The sequence below is a fragment of the Oncorhynchus nerka genome, linkage group LG13 (genome assembly GCF_034236695.1).
Source record: "Oncorhynchus nerka isolate Pitt River linkage group LG13, Oner_Uvic_2.0, whole genome shotgun sequence".
NCBI classification, from domain to species: domain Eukaryota; kingdom Metazoa; phylum Chordata; class Actinopteri; order Salmoniformes; family Salmonidae; genus Oncorhynchus; species Oncorhynchus nerka.
The window spans coordinates 58,283,823-58,310,877 of record NC_088408.1 but is presented as its reverse complement, the minus strand read 5'-3'; the positions used below and the strand labels follow the sequence as shown (position 1 = coordinate 58,310,877).

Here is a 27,055-nt window from a genome sequence, read left to right as displayed (position 1 = left end):
GTTGAAATACCTGAAGGGAGAGGCAGATGACGTTTTTAATTCCTTTTTTTCCCTAGTCCTGCCTGCTCCCTCGGCAGCCACCAGTCTACTTGTCGGTAAGTATTGTTTTATTGTCACTGCCTGTGTGTGCAATCCTGTATTGTGCTGTTGTTGTTTTGCTCCTACGGAGTTCCAAATGTCTTAGGTTGCCACCACAAACGACCCCTTCTGTCGCCTGAACCTCTGGTGGACTTAGTTTAGCTGATGTAGCCCACCAACTGAGCAAATTACAGCACTTCGTTCTTGCGTAAATTCGCGTTTCTTTCTCGATTACGGGGCTGGAGGCTTGCTGCCGCCGCTGCTATTCGCTCCCTCCCTCTCCCCACTCTGCTCGCGCAGGCCCAGCCAAGAGAGTACGGAGTAATTGCACGACGCGAGCTGCATCCATTATATCTGCTATCGGTGGTGAGGAAGTGAAAAGCAGTCTCGACACAGGATTAGACTACAATCCCTCCATTAATTAAAAGGAGGGAAATATCATACCATTCACGTGATGAATGTGGCACGCCACATGGATGATACGCGTTACCTTTTGAATAGTAATTCAGAACCAACCACACATTGTACGGGACCCTTTCAATGGTGATTTTAACTGAGACCGCGTGCGCATGTTCACCATAGAAGCCAAAACATTTCCCGGGATTTATTTTGTGTCAACTTCCTGGGTTTTCATATTTAGATTTAGCATGATTCTTATAAAAGCATGCTTGAATTATGAATTGGTGAGCTGTTTAGACCCTGATTGTAATAGTTTCGTAGTCTCTGAGCTAGCTAAATTAGCAAGTATTGACAAAAGAATGTTAGTTACGGCAGCTAGCTATAATTTTTTTTTAATGATTAACTAGCTAACGTTAGATGTAATTTCTCTGTTCCACTCTAGTCTGTGCCCACTCTGGTAACTTCTCCCATCACTCGGGTGTGTTCAATAATTCCTTTCAATGTTTGTCTCAAAATAATAAGTAAAACACTGACGGGTGAAATATATAATCAAATTAGCTAGCTACTTGTCATTAGCCTTTTAATTGGGAAATCAGCAGTTTCTACATACATCTTTGGATTTATAAATGAATTATATGTACCCATTGATTCTTGAAGAATATAACTAATGCCTTATGAGCTTAGTTCAACTGTCATACCCCCCACCAGAACCCCCATTCTAAGATTGTTTTACTCCAATGTTTGTAAACAAAATAAATGAAAACACTGTATAGCATCAAGCAATATCATGGATGGTCAGTCCTAGCTTCCATTGCTCTGTCTAAGAATTTGAGAGTGGTAACATTTCTCCAGCCCTGTCAAATACAGTATATATATTATTTTTTTAACCAACACAGAGACATGGAAGAAACTTAATTGCAGCTTTAGTGCTTTTCATTAACTTCATATTGTAACCTGCAGTAGGCTATCTATGTGAGTGAAGTACAATGAAAAGACTGGTTCCAACTACCCTGACCAAGGGCTGTTGGTCTTGCTGGCAAAGGCTAATCCCCTGTCAGTTAGACCAAATGGCCTGAAGGCTTTTATTCAAAGACTAGGAAACACTTACTTATACCCATGGTACAATTTAATAGTTCATATCTTTGTTGTTGTTGTAGGAAGACACCTCATAATGGCTAACATCAGGGGCATCCTTGTGTATTATCATGAACAGGGTATGAAAAGGAGGTCCTTAGCCCTGGTGATGGAGGCTGCTGCAGCTACAGGACTACCTGTGTCTTTAGTTAAGGTATGAAATGGAGGGAAGAGGTGGGGCGTGAGACGAAGGGAGGTGGAATTAGAGACGTGACTATAAGGTTGGTGGATTTTGAGGGGTTAGTGGCAAGAGGGGATTGGGGGGACAAATAGATTTTGGGGAGAGTGGGGAAAGAAATAGGCTGTGTTCTGATACCCCGCATCCAGAAGTGTTCACACTTTCATTTCACCCACTGCATTTAAAAGCATTGGATTGGTGCAAGCATAATGGGGAGACATTCTACCATAGCACACAAAATTACTGACTGACCCCAGGCCAAGTTTTTTTCTTTCCTAACCCCCTGTATTATTAGAATATTGGGGGGGGGGGGGGGATCCACTACCTAAAACACTGCTGATTAGGGAAGATCAGGCAACAGTGTAAAATCATGTTTAATTACTGTACTGTAAACAGCATTTTATCAACATAGAAGTTATACAGTGTTAGGCTTGAATGTTTTTAGTTGACTTACATCTAATGACAATGCTTTCCTTTGACATTACAGAACTGGATTTGTAACTATGGGTGTTCACTTAATACCTCCTGCAACAAAGCTGCTGGTTATAAGTGCAGTGTCTGCCTATAACTTGTTTTGCGCAGAGCTGCTGAAGGGGTAAGTATGTATTCTCGGATTAATGTTTATTCCAACATAAAAATCTAGTCCTACATTCTGATGTGAAATGTTGAGAATTGCTCTATCACTTTCACTTCTCAATTCCATAATGCGTCTTTCCACAGTTGTCCTATTTTAGTCAGAAAAATATGATATATTCCTAATTTCAAATAAGACTGTTTCCTGCTGGATGTTTTTAAAAGGGGGTTTTAAGTAAGAGTTTTATTTAAACAATGGTATTAATTCATTTTAATTTGGCGGACGCCTTTCAGGACACTCAAAGACATCTTACATTAAAAGTAGGCCTACATCAAATAAAATGTGGTACATAAAGTCATAAAATGAAGTGTGTCAATCAACAGTGCAATATAAAATAGAAACAATCTAAAATCAAAGGACCAGACAAAATAGGACAGATAAAAAGAGGAGGGAGGGGTTGGGAAGAGGATACAAACCCGATTTAGGGCAAGGGTTTGGTTTAAGGTGGTGGGTTACCTGGTTTAGGGCAAGGGTTTGGTTTAAGGTGATAGGCTACCCAGTTTAGAGTAAGGGTTTGGTTTGCGGTGGTAGGGGTACCCAGTTTAGGGTAAGGGTTTAGTTTAAGGTGGTAGAGTTTGGAATAGGAGCTAAAGGCCCGGGCACCCATGGTGGAATGGGGGGAGACAAGGAGACCAGCAGAGGAGGAGCGGATGGAGCGGGAGGGGGCATAGACTCGGAGAAGATCAGAGAGGTAGGTTGTGGAGAGCTTTGTAGGTGAGGAGGAGGATTTTAAAGTTAATACAGGATACCACAGGGAGCCAGGATTGGTTTGATGTGTTCAGTTGATCTGGTGCTGGTGTGAATTCTGTCAGCAGTTCAGAACCAGTTGGAGTCTATTGATGAGTTTGGTGGGGATCTGGTGAGGAGAGTGTTACAGTAGTCTAGTCGGTGTCACGTTCTGACCTTAGTTCCTTTGTTTTGTCTTTGTTTTTGTATGGTCAGGGCGTGAGTTGGGGTGGGCAGTCTGTTTGTTTTTCTATGTAGGTTTTTGTGTTCGGCCTAGTATGGTTCTCAATCAGAGGCAGGTGTCGTTAGTTGTCTCTGATTGAGAATCATACTTAGGTTGCCTTTTTTCCACCTGGGTTTTGTGGGTGTTTATTTTCTGTCTGGTGTGTGTTGTCACCTTACAGAACTGTTTCGGTTTCGTTGATTCACGTTTATTATTTTGTTCCAGTGTTCAGTTGTGTTTTTGAATAAATCAATATGGACACTTACCACGCTGCGTTTTGGTCCGATCCTTACTCCTCCTCAGACGAAGAGGAGGAAATCCGTTACAGTCAGGAAGTAACGAAGGCATGGATGATGGTTTCGGTGCTGGTTTTTATGTGGAAAGAGGGAACTATTCAGGAAGACACCAAGGCTTTTGACTTGTTTAGAGAGGGACCAGGAAACCATCTTTGGTGATGCTTTGAAAGAGTGGATTTGGCGCTGATGAGCATGACCTCTCTGTTTGTTGCTGTTGAGTTTGAAAAGGTTCATGCTCATCCAGCTCTGGATGTTGTGAAGGCAGGGGAATGGTGGGTTTGGTGGAGAGGTAGAGCTGGGTGTCATCAGCATAGCAGTGTAAGTGAACTTTGATGTTGCATGATCTTGCCCAGGGGTACGAGGAATATGGATTCTTCTGACAATAAGCATGCATGGTTGAGGAAGATTTTTGCACATTAATTAGTGATTTACAGGAATGAGGTCCATGGTTTGAATCACAAGTGAAATGTATTCAGAAATCTATTACTTAAAACTATGTGGCTCACTACAAATCACTTGTCAATCCATAATAATTCAGCAGTTGTGAGATGGGATGCCTACAGTAAGTGGTAATGACAGTGTATCTAGTCACGCAACATCAAGCTGCCCTCACACCTATATAACTAGTACACAATAATAAATGCAGTATCAACATTGTTCTGAAACATGTTGACTAGAGTTGTTTTGTTATCTAACAACCAGTACTGCTTGACTGTAATTACATAGCAGTTACATAGCAGTAAGTACAAAGTGATGCCATGTTTCTTAATTAGTTTCCAAGTGAACAGTAAGAAATCTTTTTTTATCCAGCCCGGCACTCACACCTGAATTGCCTGGCCAACGAATCACAAAGCCCTTGATACAGCTGAATGCAATTAGCTAGATTTCAAATAAACAGCAGATTTTCTGAAGCACCAATATCTTTCAGCACCAATATTAGAGAGTCACATCTCTATAATCACCATTGGAGCACTCCACATTAATATCACACAATCTTCTTACAATGATCCTATCACCAATATATACTTATTAGCTTTCACTTTAAATTAGAAACAGCAATGCATACAAAGGTTTAGGGAGGCGTGCCCAGGGTGAAGGAGAGTTGATCCTAGCTGGAGGTCATACTGGAGGTCATACTTTTGCCGTACTTACAATTCAACTACCAGGCTGCCTTTACTGGAAATTTGGTCTAAGTCACCTTCACTTCTCTTGTCCTCTGAAGGCACTCCAACCTTTACAATTTAAGGGGAATCCTCTGGCCACTGGGAAACACTGGAAATGTATAGGGAGAACCCCACCCACCAATAACGAGACTCATGTAGGCACAATCACAATTAGGTGACGCATGTCACACCAATCAAACATTCGACTTGGGTATTCCGTGATGTTTAATTAGAGAACCATTTAAAAGTGAATTGTTTTATTACACTTGTGCTCTTCATTACATCAAGCAATTTGTTTTCAACATATTTAGAAAGAGGTTAAGCTACACATGCCTAAGTTGCATGACTAAGTCGCTTAAAAGTGTCTGCTTAATAATGGCGTATATTATTAGATAATATTATGTGTGGACTATAATAACTTTATAATATTGATATATCATGGGTCACGTGTGTTATTGTGTGTTTATAACCTACTGTATATGGCCTGTTAATCAGTTGAATATCTGATTTAAATAGTGAAAGAACATGGTATGCTCGCCTTAGCTCGTCACGGTAGAACTGTATCCCGTGGCGCTGGAGCAAGAGCGCCCATTGTCTTGTACTACCGCATCGGTACAATAAACCAGAGATTTGTGACAGTTTTTGTACGTTTTTGTGTGCTATTTTGAGGGGCTACATTGCTAAATGCAACGTCTCCTATGGTGCGGAGCCTGGTGCAAGGAATTATGAGGAGGCCATTGTTAGAGGAGTGCAGTGAGCAGGTCGGAATGTAGGGGTGCAGAAGGTCAGTAACGTATGATGGCGCCAGTCCATTGGGTGCTTTGTAGGTGAGCATTAGCAGTTTGAAGGTGATCCTGTATTGGTCAAGTAAGCCAATAGCGCACAACACTTTCACCACGACAATATCCTCTATTATAGTTGACATCAGTATACAATATTGTCATCTCAGGTGACCCTACAACCCTCAATGGCAGGTGGGGGAGTTTAGGTGAGATGGAGAGGAGGAAATTCCAGAAGATGGCTGAGGAGCTCAGGGAGTCAAGGGATAAAGGACAGATGACTGAAGACGTTAGGGCAAGAAAAGTTGATGACCACGGTGCACAACTGAGCAAGAGGACAAGTACATTGGAGTGTGTTTCTCAAACTAGACGCCTCACAAGTCCTCAACTGGCCTTCTAGGCAGAGTTGCAAAGAAAAAGCCATATCTCAGACTGGCCAATAAAAAAAGATTAAGATGGGCAAAAGAACACAGACACTGGACATAGGAACTCTGCCTAGAAGGCCAGCATCCCGGAGTTGCCTCTTTACTGTTGACGTTGAGACTGGTGTTTTGTGGGTACAATTTAAAGAAGCTGCCAGTTGAGAACTTGTGAGGCGTCTGTTTCTCAAACTAGACACTCTAATGCACTTGTCCTCTTGCTCAGTTGTGCACCATGGCCTCCCACTCCTCATTCTATTCTGGCTAGAGACAGTTTGCACTGTTCCGTGAAGGGAGTAGTACACAGCGTCTTCAGTTTCTTGGCAATTTCTCACATAGAATAGCTTTCATTTCTCAGAACAACAATAGACTGATGAGTTTCAGAAGAAAGTTATTTGTTTCTGGCCATTTTGAGCCTGTAATCGAACCCACAGAAGCTCTAGATACTCAACTAGTCTAAAGAAAGACAGTTTTATTGCTTCTTTAATCAGAACAACAGTTTTCAGCTGTGCTAACATAATTGCAAAAGGATTTTGTAATGATCAATTAGCCTTTTAAAATGATGAACTTGCATTTGCTAACACAACATGCCATTGGAACACAGGAGTGATGGTTTCTGATAATCGGCCTCTGTACGCCTGTGTGTAGATACTCCATTAAAAATCCGTCGTTTCCAGCTACAATAGTCATTTACAACATTAACAATGTATTTCTGATCAATTTGATGTTAATTTAATCTACAAAAAATGTGCTTTTTCAAAAACAAGGACATTTCTAATATTTTATTATTTACCTTTATTTAACTAGGCAAGTCAGTTAAGAACAAATTCTTATTTTCAATGACGGCCTAGGAACAGTGGGTTAACTGCCTGTTCAGGGGCAGAACGACAGATTTGTACCTTGTCAGCTCGGGGATTTGAACTTGCAACCTTTCGGTAACTAGTCCAACTCTCTAACCACTAGGCTACCCTGCACCAAACTTTTGAACGGTAGTGTATGTTATCCACGCCAAGCTCTCTGTGTCTTCCCTGTTCGATGAATGTGGTGGAAAAGGTTGGTTCCCTTATTGCTCTTTTGAGGAGAGGACCGTAAATTCGATATCTGGGGCATGACTTAACCATCAAGCGACCGTCATCTTATGAAAAGAAACAGCTGGAAGACATACTGGCAAAGGCAGGGGACTTCAAATTCGAAATTATTTTTTCTCATTCTGTCTTGTTTTTGTTCAATTTTCCAATGAAATGTATACTTGACATACAGTGGGGCAAAAACGTATTTAGTCAGCCACCAATTGTGCAAGTTCTCACACTTAAAAAGATGAGAGAGGCCTGTAATTTTCATCATAGGTACACTTCAACTATGACAGACAAAATGAGAAAAAGAAATCCATTAAAAATCCTACAATGTGATTTTCTGAATTTATTTGCAAATTATGGTGGAAAATAAGCATTTGGTCAATAGCAAAAGTTTATCTCAATACTTTGTTATATACCCTTTGTTGGCGATGACAGAGGTCAAGCGTTTTCTGTAAGTCTTCACAAGGTTTTCACACAGTGTTGCTGGTATTTTGGCCCATTCCTCCATGCAGATCTCCTCTAGAGCAGTGATGTTTTGGGGCAGTTGCTGGGCAACACGGACTTTCAACTCCCTCCAAAGACTTTCTATGGGGTTGAGATCTGGAGACTGGCTAGGCCACTCCAGGACCTTGAAATGCTTCTTATGAAGCCACTCCTTCGTTGCCCGGGCGGTGTGTTTGGGATCATTGTCATGCTGAAAGACCCAGCCACGTTTCATCTTCAATGACCTTGCTGAAAATCTCAAAATCTCACGATACATGGCCCCATTCATTCTTTCCTTTACACGGATCAGTCGTCCTGGTCCCTTTGCAGAAAAACAGCCCCAAAGCATGATGTTTCCACCCCCATGCTTCACAGTAGGTATGGTGTTCTTTGGATGCAACTCAGCATTCTTTGTCCTCCAAACACGACGAGTTGAGTTTTTACCAAAAAGTTATATTTTGGTTTCATCTGACCATATGACATTCTCCCAATCTTCTTCTGGATCATCCAAATGCTCTTTAGCAAACTTCAGACGGGCCTGGACATGTACTGGCTTAAGCAGGGGGACACGTCTGGCACTGCAGGATTTGAGTCACTGGCGGCGTAGTGTGTTACTGGTAGGCTTTGTTACTTTTGGTCCCAGCTCTCTGCAGGTCATTCACTAGGTCCCCCCGTGTGGTTCTGGGATTTTTGCTCACCGTTCTTGTGATCATTTTGACCCCACGGGGTGAGATCTTGCGTGGAGCCCCAGATCGAGGGAGATTATCAGTGGTCTTGTATGTCTTCCATTTCCTAATAATTGCTCCCACAGTTGATTTCTTCAAACCAAGCTGCTTACCTATTGCAGATTCAGTCTTCCCAGCCTGGTGCAGGTCTACAATTTTGTTTCTGGTGTCCTTTGACAGCTCTTTGGTCTTGGCCCTAGTGGAGTTTGGAGTGTGACTATTTGAGGTTGTGGACAGGTGTCTTTTATACTGATAACAAGTTCAAATAGGTGCCATTAATACAGGTAACGAGTGGAGGACAGAGGAGCCTCTTAAAGAAGAAGTTACAGGTCTGTGAGAGCCAGAAATCTTGCTTGTTTGTAGGTGACCAAATACTTATTTTCCACCATAATTTGTAAATAAATTCATTAAAAATCCTACAATGTGATTTTCTGGATTTCTTTTCTCATTTTGTCTGTCATAGTTGAAGTGTACCTATGATGAAAATTACAACCCTCCCTCATCTTTTTAAGTGGGAGAACTTACACAATTGGTGGCTGACTAAATACTTTTTAAAATACATTTAAACAGTGCATTGTAGGTACACAACACCACCATTTTGAATGGTAGGACATACAGTAGGTACTCTTTCCATTTGTCCTATTGAAGTACACAGAAAACTATAGTATTTAGCCTAAAGCAGGATATGATTTTACAGTAGGCTATAGTGGTAGGCTAAAGGCTATAGTCACATGGCACTATGTTAACATGTTAGAGAAACACATTGGTCTGAACAACTTATAGTCTCTTAGTGAATGTCTCTTGAGAAAAATTTGGAAAAAATTATCAAAATGTATGAGAATATTGCATTTTGAAATACAAATTCTATTGAATCTGTAGGCAAATTGAAATAGTGATCCCAACATCAGTGGACCTGCGTGAGGTGTGTGTCAGATTAATTAGGGAGTTTTGGAGGGGCTGAATGTTGCACCATTTACGCCTAGGTGACAGCCGGGAGCCTCCTGTGGGTCTACTTTCTCCTGATGAATTTGTATGGCAGACAGACAAGAAGTCAGAGAAATATACAGTAAGTAACGTCAAAAAAGGATGATTAAGAAAAATCATAGGCCTAGCATCCAAAACATGCAGCTGCACAACAGAATGAACCACTAGTAGTCCACTTTCCACTATATTATCCTACTTGTAGAAATTGTAGTCTACTTAAGGCCAATATGTTTGATCGATTCGTAACAGAGAACAACAGTCGATGTTGTTATATGGCCGACATTCCTTCAAATCGCCTACTCAATAGCCTAATCGGCCTATGCGATATTAAGCACATCTTTATGGTGGAGTTTATTATAGGCTTAAGGATGCGACAGGTGCATCTATCTGCTTAGGCTCTATAGGCTACTACTTGACATTGACCTACGTCTATATGTCAACATACACTTATTTGCATGGTTTTAATATAGGCTATGTTCTAACACGTGTGGTGGTAGGCTGCTTGCATCATGTGGTGCTGCAGCATAGAGGAAATATATGTGGATGGATAACATGTGTCCATCTGCTTGAGCCCTACTTGTCCTTGGCAAACTTCATCAAAAGTTAAAACACATCATGGCACTGCCATCTGCATTTGAATTTTTTTTTTTTTTTTTTTTTAACCTTTATTTAACCAGGCAAGTCAGTTAAGAACACATTCTTATTTTCAATGACGGCCTGGGAACAGTGGGTTAACTGCCTGTTCAGATTTGTACCTTGTGCTCGGGGGTTTGAACTCGCAACCTTCCGGTCACTAGTCCAACGCTCTAACCACTAGGCTACGCTGCTGCCCCTGATAATGAATTCAGTGCATCATTGTCAAGCAATATCCTAAATAGACATAGGGCCGCTATTGTTATTTTACTGCTACTCTTGAATTATTTATTTTTGGTAGTTTTCTTCTAACTGTATTTTTGGTTAAGGGCTTGTAAGTACACATTTCACTGTAAGGTCTACAGCTTTTGTATTCAGCGCACGTGACAAATACGATTTGATTTGATAATGTCCCGGCATAGGCTATAGGGGGTTTAATGGCCACACATTATATATTTATTTGTATTTTTTGAGGCTCTAATGTCGATATAATTTCAGTTTAATATATACATTTACATACTTGTTTGAACTATTATTCAGCTTTTGACGTCCTAAAACCCATGTGTTTATCATGCCAGATCTGGTTATGTATGCAAAGATAGACTTTCTTGTCTTTTGTAGCTTAGACTTGGTGTTTGGCACGAATACGTATTTGGGATGATTCTGATTTCTTTTCCTCCTACCCCATAACCCTGGTGCACATGGGGGGCTCAGTGGTGCCCCCTAAAGGTCAATGTTAACCACACTTTAATGATTTGTAAATCATGAATAGATTGACATATCATAACGTAGCTGAACATGAAGGTTCACTAAGGGACACCTATTAAATAATGTCAGCCCCACATTTCAAGCTTGAATCTTAATAACAGAAAAACACATTTAAAAAAGTGCACATTGAAATGGCATGTGCTGATGTAATACAGCTTTATTTAGGTATTAATGAAGGTACATGTCATATTACACGTCAATTGGAATGATATTGGTGAAGATATTGATAAAGAAGATCAACCGAGCAAGGGTTAGGGTTAGGAGAAAAAACTACAAAATATGGCGCCATATTTGTAGTTCACAACTCTTCTGGTTTCTGTAACAATGTCAGTTGTTAGCCTATTTGTTACATACATTATTTAAAACAATCCGACGTTATATACGAAAACGTAGTTGCGGTTTAAATGAAAGAACGATAGAGCAACAAGAATTGATTAATCAGAAAATTCTGAAAGAATCACAGCTGAGACATAGGCTATAGAAATGTAAAGGGAATTTCTGATTGAGCCGATGTATGCAGCATTCACCGTGAATGTAGTCTCCGCGAAAGCGGGAACATTTCATTTAAATGTCAACAACTTGTAGGCCTATGTATGCTGTATATGAATATGTGTAGCCTGGCGTATATGATAAGTATGGTTAACCCTAGCGAAAGTAGTGATTCAGGCGTTCAGATAGTGAACAACTGATGCGTTTTAAGCTCTCGCCCAAAGCCTGTTGGCTTGGCATGTGGACATAAACTCTCTGATCAATCAAATATAAGCTTATTCTTATCATTAAAAGTCTCTAGTGGTACAATCAAGCTGTTTCCAAAGTTTACTGAGTATATTCAACCCTAGCTAAAAGCCTAATGACCTATTTATAAAAAGTTCTCCACTCCTCAGTGTACCGCTTCTCTTCATACGCCCGCTTTCTGAGGGAATGGAGCACAAAGAGCCTTTGCTTGAGGTGAAACTCCCCATCATACTCTGCTCCTCCTGCTCTCCATTAACAAACAGTGCTGTCCACCTGCACTGCATGCTCATACACCAGGGCCCGTGGGAGCTCTGAGGACGAACCTTGTCTCCTCAGGTTGTAGTCCTTCACAATTTGTTTTATGCTACTATCGCCCGTGGCGAAATATGTTGAAGGTAATTCAATCTAAACAATAAAACATTTGAAAATGACAAAAGCTGCTATACAATTACTCTGTTACCATCCAACAATAGATCATAAGCAACAGAAACCAAGTTCAGGAACAACCAAAAATAAAAAATTAGTATTGTGTTATCAGGCCACAGAGGAACCTCCGTTCTAGCACCAGACTGAAGGTTACCTCCAGATTGATCCTCAATCTGTTACTCTGCTGTCCCGCCCTGATCTGTTTCACCTGTCCTTGTGATTGTCCGTCTCCCCCCCTTTCCTTATGTTTTGGTTGCTGATAACTTGATCCAGACTATTTCTTCCTAGGCAAACCTAAAAGCCCTTTCGTTGCTACCACCACTGTTCCATTGTCCTGTAAAGAGATGTCAAATATACTTGCTTTATAGTTTTTGGACCCCAGGAAGAGTAGCTGCTGTTTTGTAACAGACCACGGGGATCCCAGTAAACAAATAAAATGAAAGACTGGAGGTCTGTTAGTCTGTATAATTGTTTGACAAAAATGGAACAGAGATGTTTCTAATAGATCATTTCTGTTTATTAAAGAGGGAGACATCACAATTGATATCTTAGGCCTTAAATGTGTTTTTTGGGGTGGTTAAACAAATTAAATAGGCCCAAAACATACAACAAACCTTGGGACAGAGCGGGTACTGGGTTCCATCTGCAGTTTCTGGGGCCAGACTGCGCAACATATCAAGTTCCGACATAGCATGTCGGAACTCCTCAAAGGCCTCATTTGTCAGGGCAGCATACAAGTCTCTTCCCTGAAATGAATATACAGAGTCACTTAAATACACTGATTCATTACTGCATCCCTTTAGAGAAGGACATCAATACATACAGCAAATTCATCTTCACATACAAGTAGCATATGGTTTCTGTGACAGATCTGTACATCAAAACAGGAATTTGATTATGAACTTTTGCAGGCAAAGTAGACATAGTATAGAATCAGATTATAAAAGTGATTACTAATTGTCCAATGAGGAACATTTTATGACAGGCATATAGCCCTCTGTTAAACATCACTCTCAAACTGCAGGCTGGTTATCCGCTTGAGTAGTGAGCAGACCACTGCTGATCATGCACTCGGCCTGAAAGAACAAAAATAGTTAGTCATGGAAAGTTCCAATAAAAAGAATGGAGCAAATATTACACATTTTCCAATGTAAATATAAATTGTTTTCTTTGACATATTTGTGATGCCTAACGGCACAATCCGCGGTCAGGAATTCAGTTTCACCATCATTCGTGGTCAACAACATAGAACACTTTGCATTTCACAATGAAACATACCCAACAAGCTTAAGAAGTTTAGTTGGTGAAAAATACATGGAGAAATAACGTTACCTCTGAGTGCACTATCATTAGCATTGTCTCAGTCATAACAGCCCATAGGGCAGAAGCCTATCTCCTGTTCAGTAGTGTGAGGCAACTTGATATACAAGTACAGTATACCCCTTGGACAGGACGCTGGTCTACCGCAATGCCTTACCCCGAATCCATTTGCTTAATGTGGAGTGCCAAGCAGAGATACATTAGGTCCCGCTTTTTAGAGTATTTGGTATGACAAAACTGGGGATCGAACCCAACCTTCCAATCTCAGGGCTGACACTAACGACAAGGCCACTGAGTTGATGGGTACATTCAGCATTAAATAAAAAAACATCTGCTGCTGTAACTCAAAACGGATGGTTTATGTTTTCTCCTTTAATGATTTGAGGGCAATCGCTTACCAAAACTGTCTTGTTCACTTTTAATATCTGCAAAACCCTTTATTCCGAGTTGTAAAGGGGTGGCCAACCACATAATTAAACTCAGCAAAAAAAGAAATGTCCTCTCACTGTCAACTGCGTTTATTTTCAGCAAACTTAACATGTGTAGTAAATATTTATATGAACATGACAAGATTCAACAACTGAGACATAATCTGAACAAGTTCCACAGACATGTGACTAACATACATTTAATAATGTGTCCCTGAACAAAGGGGGGGTCAAAATCAAAAGTAACAGTCAGTATCTGGTGTGGCCACCAGCTGCATTAAGTACTGCCCATAGCTGACGTTGTTGCCGATGATGTCTGGTGAGGACCTGCCTTACAACAGGCCTACAAGCCCTCAGTCCAGCCTCTTTCAGCCTATTGCGGACAGTCTGAGCACTGATAGAGGAGTTGTGCGTTCCTGGTGTAACTCGGGCAGTTGTTGTTGCCATCCTGTACCTGTCCCGCATGTTCGGATGTACCGATCCTGTGCAGGTGTTGTTACACGTGGTCTGCCACTGCGAGGATGATCAGCTGTCTGTCCTGTCTCCCTGTAGTGCTGTCTTAGGCGTCTCACAGTACGAACATTGCAATTCATTGACATCAGTAAGGTATCATATATTTCACCTGGATTCACCTGGTCAGTCTATGTCATGGAAAGAAATGGAATGTTTTGCATACTCAGTGTATATCATTTAAAAATGCAAACAAAATTGCCTTGAAAAACACTTAAAAGCTTATGTAGAGATTAAGTTGAACGATTTTTGTTTACTGCATTGTTGTTTAAGGGCTTGTAAGTAAGCATTTCATTGGAATTTCTACACCTGTTGTATTCGGCGCATGTGACAAATACAATTTCATTTGATTTGATTTTGATTTGTTATTGCATGTTCTCCACAAGGATGTTGTGCAGCTACTCCTTCATTTCTCTCCAGGCAGCCACTGTCCAGGCAGCCACTGTTTCCCCTTTCCTTCCCTGAGCACTGGTATTCTGGGTATTACTTGTAGCTGGACTATGGTCTTCCCTTTGGTCCTCCCTTGGGACCTGAGGAGGTTCTGAGCCGGAGGTCAGCACTGAGGAACAATGTACCTCTTTCGCCTCAGAGCCTTGCCTCTAAATTGATTTTCCTTTGCCAGGATGGTTTTTTATTTTTTTCCAAAAGTGGTCTATTAATTTCTGAAACAAAGACAGTTATGAAGAATCAGATAAAATACATATACAGTACCAGTCAAAAGTTTGGACACACCTACTCATTCAAGGGTTTTTCTTAATTTGTTTACTATTTTCTACATTTTAGAATAATAGTGAAGACATCAAAACTATGAAATAACACATATGGAATCATGTAGTAAGCAAAAAAGTGTTAAACAAATGACAGCTTTGCACACTCTTGGCATTATCTCAACCTTCATGAGGTAGTCACCTGGTATGCATTTCAATTAACACCTAATATACTGGTGTGTGAGGAAATTCATGGCCTATCTACATGAAATTCTTTATACAGTAATATAAATTGGGAAAAAGGAAAATTGCCTTGCCAAATATTGGCCTTCTATAAAAAAAGCACCACCCATTCCACTATTCATCCCTATCTAATCCTACTCCAGACCAACGGTCTGAGAGTACAGAACAATACCACTCAACACCCCCTGCAACTTTTCTGCAGTAGGCTAAATCCTCGCCATCCCAAGTACTTCTCTACCGCTGCCACCACAACCTCTATTTTCAGTCAATTCTGATCCATTTCTGCAGTACAATTGACAAACATGTCTATAAATGCTAAAAGGCCCACCTTACTGAAGCACATCAGTGGAATAAGGGGAGACCATCCTCCTCAGTGAAGTTCATAAAAACATAATATATTCACGTCATCGAAGAATTTATTAAAACACACTGTTTTGCAATGAAGGTCTACAGTAGCCTCAACAGCACTATGTAGGATAGCACCATGGTGTAGCCGGAGGACAGCTAGCTTCCGTCTTCCTCTGGGTACATTGACTTCAATACAAAACTTAGGAGGCTCATGGTTCTCGCCCCCTTCTATAGACTTACACAGTAATTATGATAACTTTCGGAGGACGTCCTCCAACTCATCAGAACTCTTGCAGCATGAACTGACATGTTGTCCACCCATCAAAGAATCAGAGAAAGCATAAGCTACAGCTAGCTAGCACTGCAGTGCATACAATGTGGTGAGTAGTTGACTCAAAGAGAGAGAAAAACAATAGTTTAACAGTTTTGATCAAAATGAAGGAGAAGCAAGAGCAAGAGAGTGATCGATTTTTTTCAGTTTCACTTACTTAGCTAGCAAATGCCGCTAGCTAGTTTAGCCTACTCAAACACCCTGCTCAAACAGAGGGATGCTATGTTAGCTAGCTGGCTATGACTATTAAACACAACACTTTGAAATTTTCCAAGCCAAGGTAGTGTAAGCTTTTGGTTTCACTAATGTATTGCCACCAGGGCCCACCGATGTAACTGCTAAACTGGTTACTGACTATACACTGAAACATTACTGCATGATTGTAGCGGGTTTGCTAACGAGTTAGCTCTATTAGCTATGTTGTCTATGACATTATTTTCGATAAAATGGTGGCAACGATGTATGCCGTGTGTAGCGGTTATGATATTGTTTGCTTGGATTTTTTTTCTCACCTGGTCACATACAGCTGATGTGTTGTGCATTGAAGTCCACAAACAAAAGGGAAAAGATGAGAAGAGGAGGAGAGCGCATAGACGCGAGAAGAAATTCAACGTGGCTGCTATGAAAGTGAACTGTGGTTACGTGTGCTCAGTGGTGTATTCATTCCGCTGATTCTGGTGAAACACTTTTGAAGCAAATGTAACAAAACAGGGATAAACATACCTGAGTTTGACCAATAGAAACTCTTGTTTGCAAAGGTTGGACAAATGATTACACCTATAACAGCTAGATGCAGGCAAGTGTGTGCAAGGCGTTATTGAATGTGTCACTGTCTGTCACCTCAAATGGTTCTCTTTGTAGCAACCTCATGATGGGTATAGGGGAAATTTGAGTATCATGTAGTAGCCTAAACCTATCGATGTTACATTGAACTGGGCGAATGGAATATGAATGACAGCCATCCAATATGCTGTAATAGAAGTAAGGCCATGCTCATGAGATTTTTTTTGTCCTCCCTCATCATAAACGGCACTGACTACCAATGAAGCACATATTCTTCCCATGACTCTCTCTTGGTCTCTGCCAACTCACAGGAATCCTCTCAGTATCCCTCACCCTATACCATCTTCCTCTACTCTCTTCACTGCTTTGGCACACAGCACTTTCTGTACTACTCCAACCCTGGCAGTCTCTATTTTATTCTATTTCTAATCTGGAATAGTTTATTATTGTTCTCAGACTATAATATACATTAAATGTAGGCTTAGTCTAGCTAGTATTTCAATAATTAAGCCCTCAGGCATTTTTTTGTCAGAGGTATTCCTTAAAATCTAGTAAATTAATCCCAGCTGTATTAAACACATTACATTTTACATTTACATTTACATTTAAGTCATTTAGCAGACGCTCTTATCCAGAGCGACTTACAAATTGGTGCGTTCACCTTATGACATCCAGTGGAACAGCCACTTTACAATAGTGCATCTAAATCTTTTAAGGGGGGGAGAAGGATTACTTTATCCTATCCTAGGTATTCCTTAAAGAGGTGGGGTTTCAGGTGTCTCCGGAAGGTGGTGATTGACTCCGCTATCCTGGCGTCGTGCTGTCTTACACTGACCAAGATTAGTACAATGTACAGTATATGTTTCATGTTACAGGAGTGATGATGGCTTTTACATTAATCATATACAGTGCCTTGCGAAAGTATTCGGCCCCCTTGAACTTTGCGACCTTTTGCCACATTTCAGGCTTCAAACATAAAGATATGAAACTGTATTTTTTTGTGAAGAATCAACAACAATCTGTGGAAAGAACTGAAAACTGCTGTTCACAAATGCTCTCCATCCAACCTCACTGAGCTCGAGCTGTTTTGCAAGGAGGAATGGGAAAAAATTTCAGTTTCTCGATGTGCAAAACTGATAGAGACATACCCCAAGTGACTTACAGCTGTAATCGCAGCAAAAGGTGGCGCTACAAAATATTAACTTAAGGGGGCTGAATAATTTTGCACGCCCAATTTTTCAGTTTTTGATTGTTAAAAAAGTTTGAAATATCCAATAAATGTCGTTCCACTTCATGATTGTGTCCCACTTGTTGTTGATTCTTCACAAAAAAATACAGTTTTATATCTTTATGTTTGAAGCCTGAAATGTGGCAAAAGGTCGCAAAGTTCAAGGGGGCCGAATACATTCGCAAGGCACTGTAACATTGCTATCATGCTTTATGACAGGTGTCGATCAGGTGTTACAGATAGTATGCTTTCGATATATTTATTTATATACAGCATCGGTTTTTTTAAAGAAAGAGAAACACAATATCAACATATATAAATATATATACACAGTACACAGTACATATATATATCAACACAAATATACTGTATATACACAGTGCCTTTAGAAAGTATTCATACCACTTGACTTATTTAACATATTGTTTTGTTACGGACTGAATTTTAAATGGAATCTAAAATTATTTTACCCATCTACACACAATAACCCATAATGACAATGAACAGGCTTCTTCCTTTTCACTCTGTCAATTAGGTTAGTATTGTGGAGAAACTACAATATTGTTGATCTATCCTCAGTGTTCTCCTATCGCAGCAAAGTCTGTAACTGGTTTAAAGTCACCATTGGCCTCATGGTGAAATCCCTGAGCGGTGTCCTTCCTCTCCTTCACTGAGTTAGGAAGGACAGCTGTATCTTTGTAGTGACTGGGTGTATTGACACACCATCCAAAGTGTCATTAATAACTTCGCGATGCTCAAAGGAACATTCAATGTCTGCTTTTGTTTATTTTTATCCATCGACCAATAGGTGCCCTTCTTTGCGAGACATTAGAAAACCTCCCTGGTCTTTGTGGTTTTAAATTCACTGCTTGACTGAGGGACCTTACACATGATTGTAGGTGTGAGGTTCAGAGATGAGGTAGTCAAATTAAAATCATGTTGAACACTATTATTTGCTTGCAAATTATTATGTGACTTGTTAAGCAAATTTTTACTCCTGAAGTTATTTAGACTTGCCATAACAAAGGATTTGCCTACTTATTGATGCACAACATTTCAGCTTTTCATTTTTAATTAATTTGTAAACATTTCCAAAAACATAATTCCACTTTGACATTATAGGGTATTGTGTGTAGATAGGCCAGTGACAAAAAAAAATCAGGCTGTAACACAACAAAATGTGGAAAAAGTCTGAATACTTTCTGAAGGCACTGTATATGCTGAATAATATATTCAAAAGTCATCTCAGTGAGTTTCTCTTTCTCTTTGACCATGCCTGAGTGGATGTTTCCCGATGTGACTAATAACCATAAACATAATGTAGTCATGGGAACCGGAGAGCTGCTACAAGTACATATGTGTGTCATCCCTCTCCACCGGTGCCTTTGATCTGATAACACTGCAAACTCACCCTCTAGTTATCCTCCTAATGATCTTGCCAATACACATTAGCTCAATGTCTGTGTACCATGTGGTTTAGGTCATGCAATTAATTGCGTTGGCCTGTACAGTAGGTGGTCGGAAAACGCCCAGCCAAAGACATGACCTATATAAACATTGTAAACCCTGCTATCGTGGTTAAGAAACCACATTATCAGTCCTCAGTGATTGGCATGATTGTGTTCACTGCCATGATTTGTGAACCATGCTTTGCTTCAAATAACACCTCAGCATCATCTAGGCTAGCCTGCCATATTTTGTACACTCGGCTGTTTTGTTATATTACATTTAGAGTGCCAGAGAGCTGTAGAGGCACTAGGGGAGATAAAAGGCAGAGTGCGATACGTTTTGACAGGTAGAGCAGGCCAGGTGCGAGACGACGTCGAAGACCTTTCTCAGCCGCTCAGTGGGATATGATTGGCCTAGTGGCATACACTTAGGGCAGCCAGCTGCTGAGTCGAGTGAAGTTGCACCTAGACACTGATCTATGGCTATTTTTTTGTTTTTCTCTCGAATGGTTAAGAATAGGATTTGGGCAGGTAAGCCGTTCCTTGATCTGCAACTTCTACCCCGGAGCAACAGGCTTCAGAGGTGGGAGGCAGCCTCCTGTGGTGCTACTCCCACCTCCTCCTGCTGTGCCCTCGGGTGTATGTCTGCCATTACCTCCCCACCACAATGCTGCTGCTTTGTCTGAGAGCTTCGGACACATACAGCATTAAGCATATATATATATATATATATATATCTCACTTTCTCTCTCTCGCTCTCTCTCGCTTGCTCTCTCGCTTGCTCTCTCGCTCTCGCTCTCTCTCATCCTCTCTCTCTCATTTCAATTTAAGGGCTTTATTGGCATAGGAAACGTGTTTACATTACCAAAGCAAGTGAAATAGATAATAAACAAAAGTGAAATTAACAGTAACAAATTAACAGTAAACATGACACACATACACAAAGTTCCAGAAGAATAGACATTTAAAGTGTCATGCTATGTCTATATACAGTGTTGTAATGATGTGCAAATACTTAAAGTAATAAAGGGAAAATAAATATACATAAATGTAGGTTGTATTTACAATTCTCTCTCTCTCTCTCAGTTCAGTTTCCACCTCATTTGTGGGTAGTGTGCACTTAACTTGTCTTCTCTCGAGAGCCAGGTCCTTCTACGGCGGCCTCTCTCAATAGCAAGGCTATGCTCACTGAGTCTGTATATAGTCCAAGCTTTCCTTAATTTTGGCTCAGTATTACTCTCTGTTTATTCTTTACAATATGTTAAGTAATAATGTTTTTTAGAGCTTTTTAGAGCGAGAATTATGAGAACTTTCGAGTGGTAAGACATGTATAAAAGCAACAGATACTATTAATAAGAAGGGGCTAGAAGTGGTATAGGAAGACATCCTCTTCTGTAAACCACTGTAAACCAGGACAACAGGAGAGGATATTTTTAAAGTACTGGACAGGTTTTGTGACATCAAATGGACTTTGGTGGTCAAGATGTGTTGGTGTCTGTACTGATGGCGCAAAAGCCATGACAGGGAGACATAGGTATTTGGTATTTTATTAGCTTCCCATTAGCTGTTGGAAAAGCAGCAGCTACTCTTCCTGGGGACAACACAAAACATGAAACATGACATAATACAGAACATCAATAGACAAGAACAGCTCAAGGACAGAACTAGATATACATTTTTTAAAGGCATATGTAGCCTAAATATCAATGCATACACACAAACTATCTAGGTCAAATAGGGGAGAGGCATTGTGCCGTGAGGTGTTGCTTTATCTGTTTTTTAAAATCAGGTTTTCGGTTTATTTGAGCAACATGAGATGGAAGAAAGTTCCATGCAATAAGGGCTCTATATAATATTGTATGCTTTCTTGAATTTGTTCTGGATTTGGGGACTGTGAAAAGACCCCTAGTGGCATGTCTGGTGGGGTAAGTGTGTGTGTCAGAGCTGTGTGTAAGTTGACTCTGAAAACAATTTGGGATTTCCAACACATTGTTTCTTATCAAAAGAATAAGAGACACAGTCAGTCTCTCCTCAACTCTTAGCAAAGAGAGACTTGCATGCATAGTATTTATATCAGCCCTCTGATTACAATGAAGAGCAAAACGTTTGCAGCTTAACTAGGTATTTCCTTGCAGCACTGGACCACACGACTGGACAATAATCAAGATCACCGATACCGATTATTGGAGGACCAAAAATAGCCGACACCGATTAATCTGACAACTTTTTTTATTTATTTGAAATAATGACAATTACAACAATACTGAATGAACACTTATTTTAACTTAATATAATACATAAATAAAATCAATTTAGTCTCAATTAAATAATGAAACATGTTCAATTTGGTTTACATAATGCAAAAACAAAGTGTTGGAGAAGAAAGTAAAAGTGCAATATGTGCCATGTAAGAAAGCTAACGTTTAAGTTATTTGCTCAGAACATGAGAACATATGAAATCTGGTGGTTCCTTTTAACATGAGTCTTCAATATTCCCAGGTAAGAAGTTTTAGGTTGTAGTTATTATAGGAATTATAGGACTATTTCTCTCTATACAATGTGTATTTCATTAACCTTTGACTATTGGATGTTCTTATAGGCACTTCAGTATTGCCAGTGTAACAGTATAGCTTCCATCTCTCTCCTCGCCGCTACCTGGGCTCGAACCAGGAACACATTGACAACAGCCACCCTCGAAGCAGCGTTACCCATGCAGAGCAAGGGGAACAACCACTCCAAGTCTCAGAGCGAGTGACGTTTGAAACGCTATTAGCGCGCACCCCGCTAACTAGCTAGCCATTTCACATTGGTTACACCAGCCTAATCTGCTGCTGGCAAAACGCACCATAGTGCTGTTTGAATGAATGCTTACAAGTCTGCTGGTGCCTACCATCACTCAGTCAGACTGCTCTATCAAATCATAAACTTAATTATAACATAATAACACACAGAAATACGAGCCTTAGGTCATTAATATGGTCCAATCCGGAAACTATAATTTCGAAAACAAAACGTTTATTATTTCAGTGAAATACAGAACCGTTCCGTATTTTATCTAAGGGATGGCATCCCTAAGTCTAAATATTGCTGTTACATTGCACAACCTTCAATGTTATGTCATAATTACGTAATATTCTGGCAAATTAGTTCGCAATGAGCCAGGCGGCCCAAACTGTTGCATGTACCCTGATGCAAGAGAAGTGACACAATTTCACCTGGTTAATATTGCTTGCTAACCATTCCTTTAGCTAAATATGCAGGTTTAAAAATATATACTTCTGTGTATTGATTTTAAGAAAGGCATTGATGTTTATGGTTAGGTACACGTTGGAGCAACGACAGTCCTCAACGCATCGATTATATGCAACGCAGGACACGCTAGATAAACTAGTAATATCATCAAACATGTGTAGTTATAACTAGTGATTATGATTGATTGTTTTTTATAAGATAAGTTTAATGCTAGCTAGCAACTTACCTTGGCTTCTTACTGCATCCACGTAACAGGCAGGCTCCTCTTGAGGCAGGTGGTTAGAGCGTTGGACTAGTTAACCGTTAGGTTGCAAGATTGAATCCCTGAGCTGACAAGGTAAATATCTGTCGTTCTGCCCCTGAACAAGGCAGCTAACCCACCGTTCCTAGGCCTTCATTGAAAATAAAAATGTGTTCTTAACTGATTTGCCTCGTTAAATAAAGTAGTAAAAAAAATTTTGGGGGCAAAATCGGCGTCCAAAATACCGATTTCCGATTGTTATGAAAACTTGAAATCAGCCCTAATTAATCGGCCATTCCGATTAATCGGTCGACCTCTGATTTGTATTTGATAATGTGTATGTTTTTGCTGTTTGTTCTTTGTTGTTGAGCCAAAAGGATTGGAGAAGTGGTTTATTCATACATCTCCATTTTAGATAGATAACTCTTCATGTTGTTATTTGTTTAGTGTGTTCCAATTTTCCCAGAAGTGGTTAGATTCTATGGATTCTTCAATTACGTTGATCTGATTTCTAACGTGCTGTTCCTTTGTTTTCTGTGGTGTATTTCTTTATTGTTTTAGTGATTCACCATAGTGAAGGCGTAGGCTCAGGTTTTCTGGGTCTCTATGTTTTTGGTTGTATAGGTTTCTCAATTTCTTTCTTAGGTTTTTGCATTCTTCCTCAAATCATTTGTCATTGTTGTTCATTTTCTTATGTTGTCTGCTTAAGTTAGGTTACTGATTAGGTTTTCTACTGCCAAGTTTACACCTTCATTACTACAGATAAACATTTTGTCCAGGAAGCTGTCTAAAAGGGTTTGAATTTTTTGTTGCCTCATTGTTTTTTGGGTAGGTTTCTACTCTACTTTGCTTCCATCTATAGCGTTTCTAAATATGATGCAGTTCCTTTGTCTTTGACACCTCAAGATTGAGTATTGCTCTGTTCAAGTAGACTGTGATTTTGCTGTGATCTGATAGGGGTGTCAGTGGGCTGTCTGTGAATGTTCTGAGAGACTCTGGGTTGAGGTCAGTGACAAAGTATTCTACAGTACTACTGCCAAGAGATGAGCTATAGGTGTACCTACTATGGGAGTCTCCTTGAAGCGTACCATTGACTTTGTACAGACCTAGCGTGCGACAGAGCTGTTTTGTCATATTTGTGTCTAGGGGGGCATATTTGGGAGGGGATGCTGTCACCTCCAGGTCGGTGTTTGTCCCCTTGTATGCTGAGAGTGTCAGGTTCTTGTCCAGTTCTGGCATTTAGGTCGCCACAGACTAGTAAATGTCTCTGGGCCTGGAAATGGTTGATCTTCCCCTCTAGGATGGAGAAGCTGTCATCATTAAAGTATGGGTTCTCACTCTCTCTCTCTCCTCCCTTCCTCTGTATCCCTCTCTCTCTAATCTCTTATTCTCTGCATCCTTTAGACTTTCCTTTCTCTATATATTTCAGTCCTTCTACCCTCTCTCTCAATTCTCTCTTTCCCAGGGCATGGAGGGATATCAACATCTCATTCTTGATGACAGCACCACTGTACATTCCACAACTGGAGTGATTTCACATATTTTCAGGGCACAAGACTGGGATTTAAGGAGAGCCATAGAGAGAGGGAGGGAGAGAGGGAGAGGGGAGAGAGAGAGAGAGAGAGAGAGAGAGAGAGTAAGTAAGTACTGGGTGACATCTCCTGTCTCTCCCTATCTATGTTTCCACGTGGTGGCCTGGGCTAGCCCCCTGCTGACTCACACTCGTTTGTTGATCTAATGTGACTACCATCCACTTCACCCCCCCTTTCTTCTACCCCCACTCCTCCGAAAGACCGCTGGGCCGTTCCACGAAAAGAGCGCATTTGGATATTTTAAGTCGAAATTTAAAACCCTGTTATATTAAATGAAGGGCCCTTTAATATAGACTACATGAATAAAGGCTTGCTAAAGTGTCAAAATTCTGCATTTTGACTTCTCCACTGGATGTCATAAGGTGAATGCACCAATTTGTAAGTCGCTCTGGATAAGAGCGTCTGCTAAATGACTTAAATGTAAATGTAAATTTGAAAATTTGTAAATGTCCCTCCTTTAAAGGTCAACTTGTTACTCTCCTTTTAATATGGTGAAACTATTCATTTTGAGAAAAAAAAAATCAAAAGAAACATTGAACATCTAATAGTCAAATCGTTGCGTAAAAGCAGTTCAGCTGGTTCTTCTTTTTTTTTGTGCCAATTTTCTGTTATTTTTTGGTGGAAAACTGAGCTGGTCGAGCATAGCACATCAACCCTGTTACCCATAGATAAGCTAGAAATGTTTAAACAATTTCATTTGTTTTTATGTGAAGCTTGCATTCAATTGCCACTCCCTGTTGCACATAACAAGCTTCCATTCCTCCTGTCACAAGGGGATTTATGTATGATTTAATTAAGAATAAATAGTCAACCCTGTTACAGTCAATCCTGTTACATAAATGCACAGACATCCACATACACATCAAGAATGTTGCTTGATTGGAAGACAGAGCCCCTTGTGGCTAGCACTTTGGCTAGCACTTTGGCTAACACTCCAGCAAGCATGGTGTGACCAGTGTAGTTTGGCCTGGTTTGGTGGTGTAATCTGGGGGAGCAGGGTCATCACCTGTCCCTCTGCCTGTGTAGCTGTATCCCGCCGGGGCCTCCCAGGCTGAAGGTAATTAGATTTCCGGCAGGATGTGGCTAGCCGCTTTTACTTGGAAGGCAGACTGGGTGGAAGAGGACCAATACCCAGTGCTTAATTTGTCAATCGGGAGGTGCCGGAACAAAAAGTGAGTGGAGGGTACCTGAACACATGAGTAAAAACATCATTGTGTGCATATCATTGAATTTGCGTAGTGGCATAGAGCAGTAGAGTAGAGGCACACATGGGGGATCATTTTTAGTAGCCTAGGGTCTGGGAAAAATGTGGCCTTTTAGAAACGCATTTCATGCAATTCTAGGTGAATTTACACAACTGGAGACTTCGGCAGCATCTTTTTTAATACCGCACAAATGATCATAATGGCAGACTACTTTGACACTGACAAACTGAGATAAAATAAAAACCTTGTCTTGAATCCACCAATAGCCTAGGCCTAGGTGTTTGGAAACATACTGTAGGTTCCAATATGAGGAGAAAATTATAGTCCTAAAAATGTTTCCCAGTTTCACTGACTCACACAATGATGCGCAGCTCACTTCTTAGTGATGGCCCAGGTGATGCTCTTCCCAAAAGCCTATATCTCTCTCTTGTTTAACTTTTTAATAATATTTGGAAATGTATCAAATATTTTGGTTGTCTAAAGCAGACAGATTAGAGTCTTCTCTTTTCAAAAGATATTGATCCTCTGTGGCTAAATTATAGGCCATTTCATGTATTTTTCTGAAGACTATTTTTTTCATTCTATAACTTAGGAACAATCTTTTTTTTATCAGCGGTGCTGAAGCTCCTCTGAAACCCTTTGCGCAGCTATGATTCTATAAGGAAATAAATTATGAAGTGCAACACTGGAGAGATGAGAGTTGCAGGCCCATGTCTATCAGAGAAGAGAGAGATCATAGAACGTCAATCTCATTCTAGTTCTGTGAGAGAAACTGGTGCGCTTCTCACACAGCGACAGCCACGCATTGGTCTCATACATAGATTCCAATATATTGTGCAAACCATAAGCCCGGATCCTGTTCCGGCAGGATGCGGCTAAAATTAAGCACTGCCAATTCCTGCTGAGAAGTGGAGAACTCCACCCTCGGCCTCACCCATTGGTGGAGGAAAGCAGTAGTTAAAACCTGGAAGGAGTTAGGAGGAGCCACTGGGAGAGCAGGGGGTATTCTGACAGACAGCCAGAGGGAGAAACGGTGTATGAAGGAGAGCAAGAGGGCAAAGTCACCATTCTGCTATGTTTCATAGTAACCGGTTTGTCGGATGAGAATACCAGGCACTGATTTGAGAATAGCGGGAGCCTGACTGAGTGCAGAGATGTTCTCATTCATATTCAACACTGAATTATCATAAGGCTTCATTCAGCAGACCTCTCAGTCAAAGTCACACTTCGAAGCATCATTCTTTGTTGTTTTCCATGAATGGTCTTAATGGAAGCTACTATCAGACATAACATCCCTTGGTTCATCCAGATTGTGCATGGCAGAACTCGGTCTAGAATAGCAACATTCTAACTTCCTCCCCTCAGCTTCCTTATTCACCAGGCACTATGTGATATGTCTCTGGCCCCCTCATGTCTGTTTTAAGTGCCTAGGTAAGTGGGGAACATCTGAAGGGGAATCTTCTGTACACACATTGACACTTTGTCTCCAAGCCTCTGGACCAGTGCACTTGTCCAAATTGCCTTTACTTCCCCAAATGAATGGGGGAAGAGAGACTGAGA

At 40.5% G+C, this 27,055-nt stretch overlaps 1 long non-coding RNA gene across 1 annotated transcript; it reads left to right on the top strand.

Annotated features, from left to right (window-relative positions):
* Window positions 1-6: 6 nt before the first annotated feature.
* LOC115139736 (uncharacterized) lies at window positions 7-25,106 on the top strand. Its single transcript, XR_003865151.2, has 4 exons — window positions 7-95; window positions 1,691-1,765; window positions 2,277-2,384; window positions 24,103-25,106. It is a non-coding gene; the product is annotated as an uncharacterized LOC115139736 (long non-coding RNA).
* The last annotated feature ends 1,949 nt before the right edge of the window (window positions 25,107-27,055 follow it).